Consider the following 13578-nt stretch of genomic DNA (forward strand, 5'->3'; position numbering starts at 1 on the left):
AGCATTTCAGCTGGAGAGTGGTAGCTGTCCCTAAAGAAATAACTTGAGCAGGGTTGAGCTGTTGAAGGTTTTTTAGGTTTGTCTGTTGTGGTTTGTTTTGGGGATTTTAAAATCTTTCTTGCTTGCTTCCTGGAACAGAGAGCACAATTACGGAGCTCAGGACGGCTGGCAGAAATCTCCCCAAGCCCAAGGCCGGCAGAGCTTGGCAGGATCCCAGCACCACAGCCTGTGTATGTATGGATGGAAGGATGGATGGATGGGGAATAGGACCTGAGTCACCTGGGAGTGTTGGAAAATGTCAACCAACCCCCCAGCGGTGTCAGGGGAACATTCCTGATAAATCCCCGGTGGAGCTGCAGAGTTTCTGGCCTTGGGCACTGGTGGGCTGTGCTGGCTGGGCACTGGCTGGGTCTGCCCCTCGGTGTCTCAAATGTCACCTTTTTGCTGCCTTCTCTGTCTTTTCCTCTCCCACTGTGCTTTTTGCATCCCCACTGGGTGTTAATGCCTGTCCTCTGTAGTTGCTCAGTGCAAGCAGTTGCAGCTGCTGCAGCACCTCAGTGCCATCCCTGGGCTGCCTTTAGAACAGACCTGCCCCAGTCTGGATTGGGAAGGGCTGGATCAAACAATTTCTCAGTTCAACGTGCCAGCACTCAGCCAGGGGCTGCATCCTGGCCAGGAGCTGCTCGTGCAGGTGTCCCTCCCTCCCTCCCACTGCAGGTCCCTGTTCATAGTTATTTATTTTCCAGAGATGAGCTCCACCCACCTAAACTCAAACCCCAGCCACCGAAGGAGAGGAGAACCAGTCTGGAATCCCCGGCAACTCGATGGAGGCACTTCAGGACTGGAAAGGTGGAGGCAGCCAGAGCCCTGATAGAAGTGCAGAATTTTACCCACTCTTCAGGAGCAGAGATAGATTTTCTTGTACACCTACTGCTTGCTTTGCCTTCCCAGCCTGCCAGCACCAAGTCCTGCTCATGCTGAGCTCCCTTTTTGCTGCCCTGCTGTGCTGTGCCCTGACAGTGGGCTGGGCAGCAGGGCCAGTGGCTGGACATGGGCTGTGTGGGAGGGAGAAATAGGAGAGTTTTCCTGGGAGAAGCTGACTCAGATCCTACAGGCCTGTGCTGAGTGTGGGATTTTTTGCCTTGTTTCCTTCCCCATGTAAGATGAGGCTTTTCTCTGCATCATCATGGTAACACCTCCAGCTTCCCTCCCAGAGCAAGCTGGGATGATCCTGATCTCCATGGAGCCTCTTCCCAAGGCAGCCAGACTCCCTGTTTGCAGGGCTCTGCTTTCACCCAGAGCTGCTATTGCACTGCTGGCCCTGGAGCTGTCTGACAAAGGGAGACTGCAGAGGACTGTCTCTTCCTCCCAGCATAGAAAATGGCTTGTTTTTTGGGTGCCAGCACCAACTCCTGAGCACCCTCACCTCCCTCGAGGCTTGGAGGGATTCAGGTGCTCCCTGGACGTGGCTCACACTCCCCTGGGAGCGGAGAAGGCAAGAGCGAATCTGTCTCCCTTGCCCATTGTCAGTGTGGCAAGCAGGGCTGGAGCTGCCAGTGCCACTGGGGGCCCTCAGCATTGGCCACAGAGGGGCCTCCCATCCCTGCAGGCCCATCACAAAGTGCTGCTGGAGCAGCTGCTTGTTGGAGAGGCCGTGCAGGACACATTGCAGGGCTGCCCAAGGACGCTGTGCAGCACCTGTGGGGGGCACTGCTCCCCCTGCAACTCCTCAGGTGCTCCACAGGAAATTTTTGCAGGAGCTTTTGCTGTAGCACCTTGAGAAAGAAGCATTTAAATCAGAGAGAGAGGGCAAGAGCCTCAGGAGTCAGATGAGCTGGGCTGGACTCCTTCCCTCAGCCCCAAGAGCTCTCACTCTGAGTCTCCTCCTTTTCTAAAAGCAGGAAGTTTTGAAACTTTTTAAAGGCAAGTTGTGCATCAGAGAGAATTTCTACTGCCAGGAGCCATGCCATTTCACTTTCATGTCATGTACTAATTAATGCATTGACCCGTGAGTATGGGAGATTTTCCCCATGGTCCCTGCACTGGTCAGTGGCATGGATGCAGGATGAGGTGAGGGTGATTCTGGCAGTGTTTGGGGAATAGGCCCCTCTGGCTACAGCTGCACTTTGCTCCAAGATGCTCTTCTGCATCCATTTCCATGCTCAACACCTCAATCTCTCCTGTCTTCTGTCCAGGCTTTCAGTATCCTGCCACTGCCAGGTGTGCTGCAGCCAGGAGAGAGCCAGCAGGTCTCCTCCACCCTCTCTGGCCACCTCACCACCACCTGCAATGTCCCGGAGCTGTGCCACATGGAGGGAGGCTCCACCTCCAAGGTGCTGGTGCCCAGGGCGGCCTCACGTGTCAGCTCCTCCCTGAGCCCCCAGGAGATCAACTGTGGCTCTCAGGCCCCTCTCAGGGACAGGTGAGTCAGCATTCCGTGGGTTCCTGCTCTGCCATGGGTTATTGTCCCTGCAGGGCTTCCCTGCTCCAAGGCCTCTGAGCTCAGAGGAGCTGCAGAGCAAAGGCCAGCAGCAACACAGGGATGGCCACTCTGAGCTCCCTGGCTGCCCAGAGAGGAAGGACCTTCTTCTGTTGAGACAGAACCTCTTCTTCTCTATTTGAGTGCTGAGCCCTGCTGGCTTAGCTGCTGTCTGCAGGGAGCTGGGCTCTGGGCTTGCCTTGGCACCCCCTCTATTGGTGTCTTAAAGTCCATGGTGTTGAGTGGCATCTTCTTCATCATCTGCTTTCTTCACCAGAACAGTGGGATTGTTGTATGGGCAGGCATGGGGCACAGAGCAAACCTTGCTTTGGGTCCTGCTCCTGCCACAGATGAAGTCCTTGCAATGCTGACCTGCCAGGGTTCTCCTTATGGTGGGACAGCAGCCAGAAAGGCTCCTGTCCTTTAGGCTCCCCTGCAGCTGCAGCCATGGGCAAGCACAGGAGAAGCTCAGCTCCAGCAAGGCAGCCCAGCTCAGGACACACAGGCCAAGTGTGGAGCTGGGAGTGGAGGCTGCTTAAAGCAAGCCTATGCAGCAGGACTTCTTCAGGCCAGGCTGAAATTTGTTTCATGGGGAGGAGATGGATGAGGCTGCTTCCAATGGTTTCCATGGCAGCCAGCACTGGTTTGCTTGGTCCTAGCTGGGTTCCAGCAGGAAATCTGCCTGACAAGAGCCTGTTTTGCAGGAGAGGAGTTCCTGCAGCCTTTGCTTTCTGACTGATAGGATTGTTCTCATGAAGGAGCAGGCTAGGAGTCGTTAAAACTGAAGATCACGGACAGAGACTCTCTAACTAATCAAAGTTAGATTGTGGGATGTTTATTAACACCAGCGGGCGGCACCAGAGCCGTCCCTAAAAGGCGTGACCGCGCTGTCCAAGGTTCTTTGCCCTCTCTTTATTTCCCAAGATCTTACATACAATACATTGCACAACCCCAGCACCTCCCATCCCTGCTCTGTATTCAAATGAGGCCATTGGTCCTTCACTCCTGTGCAATTCTTCCCTTGAACTGGGTCAATGGTCTCGAAGTGGGTCAGTGGTCTTTATCAGGTCTCTGTGACCCTCTGGCACCATCCAAGGTCCCCAACTTAGTGATTGATTGACATCAAGCCCAGGTGCTAACCATTGTTCTACTGGTTTCAAGATGTTCTTATACCAGTTCACTTCCTCCACTTCCCTCTAGAAAGATGCTCCTAATGGTAAACAATAGAACAATCAGTTCCAGCTTAAGCATCTCATAATCATTAACCTATGGTCTGCCTATCTAACCTACATCCTGATCAATGGGAATTGCTTCTAACCCTCAGCTGAAATCTGAACTCTTTAAAATCATGCCTCAGCTATGCCCAGGGAGAAGGGGGCTGAATGAGCTGAGTAAGAACTGTAGGAGAGCTAAGCAATCTGTGCTCTGCTTTAAACTGGGAAGCCAAGAGACAAAGGGCGTTTCCAGGCACCAGCGCAGAGCTGCTGGATCAGCCTTTGGCAGGGGCTGGAGGGGTCTGGCTGTGCCTTCAGAGGGAGCTTGCACAGTCAACACCTTATGATGGCAAAGCTCAGGTTTGGCTGGTCCTGGAGGTCCCCTTCCACCAATTTCCTCACTTGGGATGTTCCCAGCCTCTGTGGGTTGAGGAGAATTCACGGAAATGGCCTCAGGGTCAAGGAATGAAGTGCAGGGCCAGCCAGGACTAGAGAGCCCAAGGTTCTGGTGGGACTCTCAGCCATGTTTCCTATTTTGTCTGCAGAAGGGAGCTGAAGGAGCCAACTCAAAAGGTCGAGGAGGAGGCAAAAGCCCTAGAGGAGGAAGAGAGGCAGAAGAAGGAAAAGAAGAGTGTCTCTGCAGGGAAGCAACTTCCAAAACCAGCGAATGGGAAAACCAAGACCCAAGAGAAGAAGGAAACCAAACTCCCAGAGAAGAAGAAAACCAAAATCCCAGAGAAGAAGGAAACCAAAATCCCAGAGAAGAAAGAAATCAAGGCTCCAGAGAAGAAGGAAACCAAAACACCAGAGAGGAAGGAAACCAAAGCCCCAAAGAAGTGTGAACCCAAAATCCCAGAGAAGAAGGAACCCAAAGCCCCAAAGAAGAGGGAACTCAAAGCCTCAAAGAAGGGGGGAACTGAAATCCCAGAAGACCCAGATGAGATGGAGAACTCTTCATTTTTTATTCACACAACTCATTTTACAAAGTTTTAAAGACTTCGTGTGCAACTTTAGTTAGTTCATAGATTACTTGCCAGTTATTCTGTTATTGGTTAATTAAAGAGATTTTACTTGTGTGTCAAATCTCTCTATTGTATTGTTTACCTGTTCTCTTCACTGAGTCTCATGGGAGAAATCCCTTGTTGTTGCAGGTGCATTTGTTTTTCACCCTCAGAATAGACTGGTCACAAAGTCTCATTCTCGCAATAGCTTCACATGGGAACTTGTAACTGCTTAGCTGCACTCAGAAGAGATGACAGGCCAGCTATGAATATGGCAGAACAAGGCCTGATTTCAAAAGGCCTTTCTTTTATCATTATTCTACGGGTCTATGACATCTCCCCCTTTTCGTTCATTTAAAAAAGGCTCCTATGTTCTGATGTTGAAACAGCTCCCTCTTGTGAGGGTATTATCTCATCAAGGTTATCACTGGTTATCTGTTATATATGGGATAAGATAGATAAAAGACCAATTACAGTCAACAAAACTTACCAAATTCTATCAAGTCATTGACACAGGGTTTTGCACCATGAGAAAACAAAAGAATGATGTCCAATGTCTCTTAGGGAAATGAAAAGAAATGACCATTGTTTCCAATTAGTTGAGAAGGATGAGAAAGTCTGTGAGCTAGAAATGCTGATCTTTGACATCACTAAATGTCCTCCTGGGTGCTGGAACAGGGAATAACTGCAGAAGGTTCGTAGGAGCACTGTACCGTGAGGATGCCATGAGGCTTTTGTTGGCAAATTGCCTCCGTCAGTTTCCAGCCACAGCCATGTCTTGGCAGTCCTCCTCCTGCTCCTGTTCTGGCCACAAAGGCTGCAAGGTGATGAGGTTATTTCTCCTTTCACTGGGCCTCATTTTTTCAGAACTGATCAGTATCTGATGGAATGAACAGGTGACTGCTTTGAACTGCTGATGATAAAACACAGGCACATCTTCTCCTGATGTTAATGAATTAATCAGGCTTCACTGTGACACAGCCTATTATGATTTAGATGTGATGATCTGTTTTCCAAATTTCTCATGTAAATATTGCATTATTCAAAATTATTAGTTGTCCAAATTTCTCATGTACATATTGCATTACTTGAATGTTCTTAAGGCGTTCATTCCTCTACTTTTTTATTTTTTAAGAATGAGACGCATGTCTTTTGTTATGAGTATGATGAAACATCATAGCAAAATAATACATGCAGTGGACAAGAAACTTACAGCAATTAGGAATAATTTGGATCCAACAATCAGGAATATTTCAAATAGCAGAAAAAGCTAACAACATAGCTTTCTTTCACCCACCAGAACCAAAAGAAAGTTTTCTTGGCAGGTTTTAACCCCCTGTGTTCTCAGAGGCGTATCCATGTCTTCAGTGGCCACACCAAGTGCCAATATTCAAATCTGGGCACCTATTGGTTTAACCACAGCATCTCAGAAAACTCACTTCCTTTTCAAACCAGGACAGAGGGTCTCTTTCCCTTCTGGCCGGCAAAGAGGTAACAAGGCCGACCTGGTCCCCGTCTCAGCCAGGCCGGGCCGGGCGGCTCCTGCCGTGGGGCCGGGCCCCTTCCCAGAGACCCCGCCAGGCCCCATCGGCTGCCGGGCAGGGCAGGGGAGGCCGCGGGGCCGAGGCCAGGCCGGGCCATGGCTGCAGTTGTGACCATCTGGGCACTGCTGAGCCCTGCCCTGCCGCCAGCCTGGGCCCAGCCAGGATCCGCTGGGCCCCAGGAGCAGCCCCGGGCCGGGCCGGCTCGGCCAAGATTCTGCCACCATTGGGGTTCACCCACAAGCCCCGGGCAAGGGGAGGAGAAGCCAACGGTTCCCAGTGTGCTGCTGCTGCTGTGTTCTGGCCTGGCTGCTGAGATCCTGGCCCTGCCCCAGCGCGGCCCATCCTGACACAGCCCCAGTGCAGCCGCTGCAGAAACCTCCATCATAAAACAGCTCCGCCGCAAGCACCGAGCCCGGCCAGGGTCACGGAACCATCTGCAGACCCCGGGTGAGATATGAACTCTTTCAGTGCTTCCATCCTCCCTCGAGGGAGAGAAAAGGACAAAGTGCAGATACATACATGAGCAGCACAAAGACATGGAGGTCAGTAAAGTGGAAGCTGAGCCCCAGATAGGAGGGATGAGGAGATGTCTTGATCTTGGGGCTGAAATCCTCTTGTAAAGCAATGGAGAAGGATGTAATTGATACATCAGACTCTCTTTTTCCCTGTAAGGCATTGAAAAGCATGGGAAGATGACTTATTCAGCAAAAACCTCCATGCTAAAGTAAGCAAACCTTGAAGTACTATGATCCCAATAGAAGTTTGAACAGAGAAAGAGAGACAAGTGATGAGACCCTGTGCCTCATGAAGAGAAGACCTCTGTTTGTAGAGATTAAGATTATTTCAGAAATGGCTGAAGAGAACCTTTGCTCCTAAACAGCTCATCTTTAAACTAATACCCCGTAAACTAACATGGCCCATAAACACAGATGTGGAAAAAGATGTGAAAAAATGGGAGGGACTTCACAATTGCAGATTTTCTGGGTGGCTGCTATTCATGGGAATTGAGAGCCATGAGAAACATGTTTTCTTGTAAAGCTTCCATAGCATGAAAGAGAGACTCCTTTCCCTACGTGAACTGAAGAAAAACTATTCTAGAGGTGGCAAAGTTAATGAAAATTTTAGGTTTTGTCTCTTTGCATTGTCAGTAAGAAAGAAAAGCTTGCAGGGAGAGGAGAAGTGTTCCAAAAGTTTTTTTCGCATTCATATTACTCTTTCTTCTAGTTACTGGTAATAAACTTTTCTTTACACCCTTTTAAAATTTTGAGCCTACTTTGCCTTTCTCCTAATCCTACCTCACAGCAGGAAATAAGTATAATCTAGTGAGTGTACTGGTATATAGCCAACACTGGACCCACCACAATCATTGCTGCATTCTCCAAGAAATCTCAAATTAGCAAACAAAAACCACTACAGACAGCGTCCTGATGAGCTCCATGAGAGCAGAGGGAAATCAAGGCAGAGCCATGGTTTGTCAGGATTTGCTTGATCCTCATGCGCCTCACTGTGCATTTGGAGCTGAGCCCTGGAACCTCAGGGCCCGAGAGGAGATTGCACAAACCTTTCCAGGAGTCACAGTCAGAAGAAAACCCCAAAGTGTCTCAAGGCATTCATGGCTCCCACTGAGGTCCATTCCAACAGAGGCTCCTCATGGACTCCTTGGAGGACAGAATTGGAGGCCAGAATGACACAAAAAACTCTCAGAGACTCAGTGTGGAAAAGAAAATCCAAAGTACCTTAAAAACCTTGAGTATCTCAAAGTATTAATGAGCCCCACTGATTGTCAGTACAAAGCTCTCAAGAGACTTGTTAAAGAAGAGAATTGGGGCCATGATTGCACAAACCTCTCCCAGAGTCTGTATCAAAAGGGAAACACCAAGTACCTTAAAAAAACTGAAGTACCCCAAAGCATTAATGAGCCCCGCTGAGTGTTGTTACTGACAAAGCCTCTCCAGGGACTAATTACAGCAGATAATTGGAGGCCATGATTGCACAAACCTCTCAGAGACTCTGAGGCAAAAGCCAAACCCTAAGACCTTTGAAAAACCCGCAGTCCCTACAGGGAGCATTCAGGAGCCCCCAGGGCCATTCCTGAGCAAGGCTCCCCAGGGACTCCTTCCAGCAGATCCTTGAGGCCATGGGGATGTGGGCTAGGGGGGGATGCTGAGGGCAGGACAAAGGGCTGACAGTGCCCAGCCTGGCTGGGGCTGTGCCAGGAGGCCCCAGGGCCTCAGGACAAGGTGTCTTCTCACAGCCCTTGGTGGCACAGACCCTGCTGTGCCCCGGGGCACCAAGACCTGGCTTCTCTTTGTCCCCACCTGTCATCACTGCCTCCAGTTCTCTGCTCTGCCTGGGGACACTTTCTCAGTTGTGTCCCTCAGTGGGACCCATTAAAACTTCAAGAAACTTTGGAGTTGGATTCTGACTTGGAGTTCTGGAGAGGTTTCTTCAGCTCCCTCTCAGGGACTGATGTTCAGGGCCTGAGCACAAAGCCCCAGAGGCTCATTAAAGTCCTGGTGCTGTGTCTGTGCTGCTGAGCTGGGCTGGGCTCCTGGCACAGAGGCAGCTCCTGGTAACCAAGAAGAGCTTCAAAAGCACATTTCTCTTGATGAGCAGCTTTTCTGCCAGCCCAGCAGGGCTGGGGCACTGCCTGCAGCCACCCTGGGCACAGCACAGAGGCACAGAGAGCTTCAATCAGTCAGGGCTGGGAAGGTGCTGAGAAGTGCCTGGGGCAGAATCACTGCCAGCCCTTGGCACAGGAACCTCTGGCTGCAGGACAATGCAGCTGCAGCTCCTGGAGTGATCTCCTAAAGCTGGGACATCCCAACGCCTACAGACTCTGTGAGTACAACTCTGGGTATTTCTGGTGTGGGGGAGGTGAAATGCTCATGAAGTTCTGATGTACTGACGGGTTCTGATCAGTCACAGAATATTTCCAAGACAAGGATTTTGATAAAAATGAGGAAATTTCCTAAGAGTGTATTCAGTTTCCTACTATTGGAGAATGGCGGGGAGGGGTTATAAATATTAAAGGATGATTATGAATTTTGAGAAGTACCTGAGACATCTGAACTGTTACTTTTAGTGATCAATAGGTTCACAGGAGGTCCCTAATGTGCTTTCAGCCACTCCTCTGCCCGTGGACAGCAACGACATTACTTTTGCTGGAGCCATCAGGCTCAGTCTGAGCTGTCCTTTCTCCAAGCTGCAAACAGAACCTGCCCCCAGCCAGTGCCCTGCAAACAGGCAGGGTTCTGTAGGGCCAAGGAGAGTGCACAGAGATTTGGGGTTTGTGAGTGCTAGAAGGGAGAGATCAGGCACAGGGAAACACCTGCAGGAGGGAAAATCACCAGGAAGCAGAGAGAATATCAGGCAATAAGAGCAAATAAAACACAGAAATGTTGTGGCAGGGAGAGTTTAGAGATGCCCACAGGTTCCCCTCCAGTGCAGCCCCTTCCTCTGAACAAGCCCCCTCCCTCCTGTGCCCCAGCCCAGCCTCTGCCCTCAGGGCCGGGGCTCCAAGGCGTGCAGCCCCTCCTGTGCAGGCAGAGCTGCAGCAGAGCCGTGGGGCAGCTCTGCAGCCCCGGGCCCAGTTCCCTCTGCAGAGCACAGGGCTGGGAGCAGCTGCCCGGCCCTGGGGGCTCTGGCAGGGGGCACAGCTGGCTCAGGGTGATGCTGTCCCCAGTGCCCGGCTCTGGGCAATGCTGTCAGGGCAGGCAGGGAAGGAGCTGCATCTCCCTCAATCCAATGCCATCATAAGGACACTTGGGATTTTCCCTGAGATTTCATTCCAAGTGGGGAGCTTCAATCCAGGGTGCAAACCTGTCTTAGATCATCTCTTGAGTTATAAGATTGATGGGGAAAGTCAGAGGTGTTGTGACACTGAAAATGCTTCTGGATGGTGAAATGAGCAAAGTGAGTCCTTGGCTACAAATGTGGAGCTGGGCTGTGGTGGATCAACCTACTCTCAGCTGTGTCTGGTGACATGTCAGGGGAAGCACTGGGAGATGATCACCCTCGACCTGAGAAACATTAAAGCTCAAAGAAACTCTGAACAGGTACAAACAACAGACTATCTATCTATCCCCACTCTCCACTCATCAACTCACCTCAGGGAACTCACTGTGTTCTACCAGAAGGCAGCAGAATTGCTGAGGCTTTCTGCTTTCCAAGAAAACCAGGAGAGACATGGGGGGAGATCAAAAAGAAAACCTCAGAACACTTAAACACAAAAGCATGTCCATGTATGCTATAGATGATGATATATGGAAAATGGCTTTGAATTTGGTTACAGGTATCTCCTTTCAATCTTCACTATCCTTTTCTCCATGAACAGATCCCCATGGCCAGACGCAGCAAATGTCCAACAGCAGCTCCATCAGGCACTTCCTCCTGCTGGCACTGGCAGATACGCGGCAGCTGCAGCTCCTGCACTTCTGCCTCTTGCTGGGCATCTCCCTGGCTGCCCTCCTGGGCAACGGCCTCATCATCAGCGCCGTAGCCTGCAGCCACCACCTGCACACGCTCATGTTCTTCTTCCTGCTCAACCTGGCCCTCAGCAACCTGGGCTCCATCTGCACCACTGTCCCCAAAGCCATGCACAATTCCCTCTGGGACACCAGGAACATCTCCTACACAGGATGTGCAGCTCAGCTCTTTTTCTTTCTCCTGTTTATAGTAGCAGAGCTTGCCTTCCTGACCATCATGTGCTACGACCGCTACGTGTCCATCTGCAAACCCCTGCACTACGGGACCCTCCTGGGCAGCAGAGCTTGTGCCCACATGGCAGCAGCTGCCTGGGCCAGTGCCTTTCTCAACGCTCTCATGCACACAGCCAATACATTTTCCCTGCCCCTGTGCCATGGCAATGCCCTGGGCCAGTTCTTTTGTGAGGTGCCCCAGATCCTCAAGCTCTCCTGCTCACACTCCAACTTCCTCAGGGAACTTGGGCTCATTGTGATTATTGCCTGTTTAGCATTTGGCTGTTTTGTGTTCATTGTTTTCTCCTATGTGCAGATCTTCAGGGTTGTGCTGAGGATCCCCTCTGAGCAGGGACGGCACAAAGCCTTTTCCACCTGCCTCCCTCACCTGGCTGTGGTGTCCTTGTTTTTCAGTACTGCCATGTTTGCCTACCTGAAGCATCCCTCCATGTCCTCCCAATCCCTGGATGTGGCCATGTCACTTCTGTACTCGGTGGTGCCTCCAGCCCTGAACCCCCTCATCTACAGCCTGAGAAACCAGGAGCTCAAGGCTGCAGTGTAGGGACAGATGACTGGATGCTTTCAGAAACATTAAACTGCTGGCAATTATCTGCAAAACACTTGTAATAAAAGTAATCTTTGATATTTCTTGTTGATTTAATTTTGGAGCTTTTTTTTTCTTAGTTTAATTTATTTATATTATCCATAAAGAAATATTGTTGTTTGTACAATTTCTCAGTAGGTTTCTCTCCACCTTCCCTGTGCCCACAGACTGGGTCAATGAGGGGCTGCACTCTTCGTGGTGTTAAAGGAAGTATAGGATCTCCCAGCAGAGTTTGCTGTAGAGATGCCCTTTTGTTGCCTTCTCTGGAGCTGCAGCAGCAATGTCTGTGTGCAGAGCTGGGGGCAGATCAGGGATGGCCCAGCAGCTGAGCCCAGCAGCAGCAGCACTTGGTGTTGCCAGTGCTGCTGCCGTGGCCCTGCCCCGCTGCCCTGGTGGCCCTGGTGTTGCTGCAGGGCCTGAGTGCTCTCGGGGCCGGGCACAGCCCTGGGGGTGGCAGTGCCGGGGCTGCAGCAGGGACAGGCCATGGGCACTGCTGGGGCAGCGCTGACGCCTCAGGCCAGGGCCTGTGGGCTCCAGGCTCCTTGCCCAGGCTCTCTCAAGAACACGCCCAGGCCAATGCTCAGCACAGAAAAGCCCCGTGAGCAGCCCCAGGCTGGCCGTGGGCAGGCTGGGGGCAAACAGCATGGCTGGGGTTCTGCAAAGGCCCTGGGGCAGACGGGAAGGAGCAGCAGAGCAGGGGCTGATCCATCCCCAGTGCGCTGCACAGCCCAGGGCAGCGTCCCAGAGCGTCCTCATGGAGCTGCCAACAACATCCCCCCTCTGCAGCCCTGGCCTCTCCCCCAGCTCACACAGGTGCCCCATCCTTGCAGACACAGACACGGCAGCATCGGCTCAGCAGCCCCTGTTTGCATTGCACAGAGCAGGGGGAGCATCCCCATGCTGTTGGTGTGGGGACATGAACCTGAGGGAGCACAAATGCCATCAGCTCCTGGGGCCAGCAAGGGCTGGGGGACACCAGGGAAACCACTCAGCTTTGTCCAGGCCTCTGCAGTCAGCCAGAAAGTTTGTTCCCATCAGCTGGGAGTTTCCTGCCCCACTGCAGACGTTGCTGCTCAGAGCCAGGGCTGCCTGCCAGCCACCCCCAAACTGCCCTGAGCATTTTCTTGGCTTCACCATTGCTTTATTTGCTTTTCCTTGAAAAAGATTTCTTCGTCTTGCCCATCCCTGTTCCCTGCCCTGCAAACAGCCCATCCCTGTTTGCCCTTTCCTCTCTGGCCCCACTCCCCATTGCAGTTACTTACTTGGCACCATGGGAACGTCCCTTGGGCAGCAGGATCATCCCACAAGTGCTGCAGGAATTGTCTGCAGGCTCCTGCAGTGCCCTGTGCTGCTCCCTTGCCAGAGGCACCCCAGGCCAGGGGGCACATCTGGGCTGCTGTGTCTGCCTCTGGGGCTCCCTGTTCTGGGCAGTGAGGAGGAGCTGCAGAGGCTCAGGACTGACAGGATGGGCTTTGGAGGTGGCAGGAGAAGCTGAGGGACCTGGGCTGCTGGAGCTCCTGAAGAGGAGACCCAGGGCTCCTCCTGCAACTGCTCCAAGGGTGGTTCCAGAGAAATCCAGAATCAGCAAGGGTGGAACAGGCCACTGAGATCATCAAGTCCAACCTGTGGCCTGACACTGCCTTGTCTCCCCTGAGCCTCCTCCAGGATAAACAACCCCAGCTCCCTCAGCTGCTCCACAAAGCTTTTGTGCTCCTTCCCCAGCCTTGTTGCCCTTCTCTGGACTCGCTCCAGCCCCTCCATGTCCTTCCTAAATTGGGGGCCCAGAACTGGACACAGCACTCGAGTTGTGGCCTAACCAGTGCTGAGTGCAGGGGAAAAATCCCTACCCTGCTCCTGCTGGCCACACCATTCCTGATCCAGGCCAGGAGCCATTGGCCTTCTTGGCCACCTGGGCACTTTGCTGGCTCATGTCCAGCCTGCTGTCCATCAGTCCCTGCAGGTCCCTTTTCTGCCTGGCTGCTGTCCAGCCACTCTGTCCCCAGCCTGTAGCACTGCGATTGTTGTTGTGGCCAAAG

Source organism: Zonotrichia albicollis, unplaced genomic scaffold, assembly GCF_047830755.1.
Source record: "Zonotrichia albicollis isolate bZonAlb1 unplaced genomic scaffold, bZonAlb1.hap1 Scaffold_257, whole genome shotgun sequence".
NCBI classification, from domain to species: Eukaryota; Metazoa; Chordata; class Aves; order Passeriformes; family Passerellidae; genus Zonotrichia; species Zonotrichia albicollis.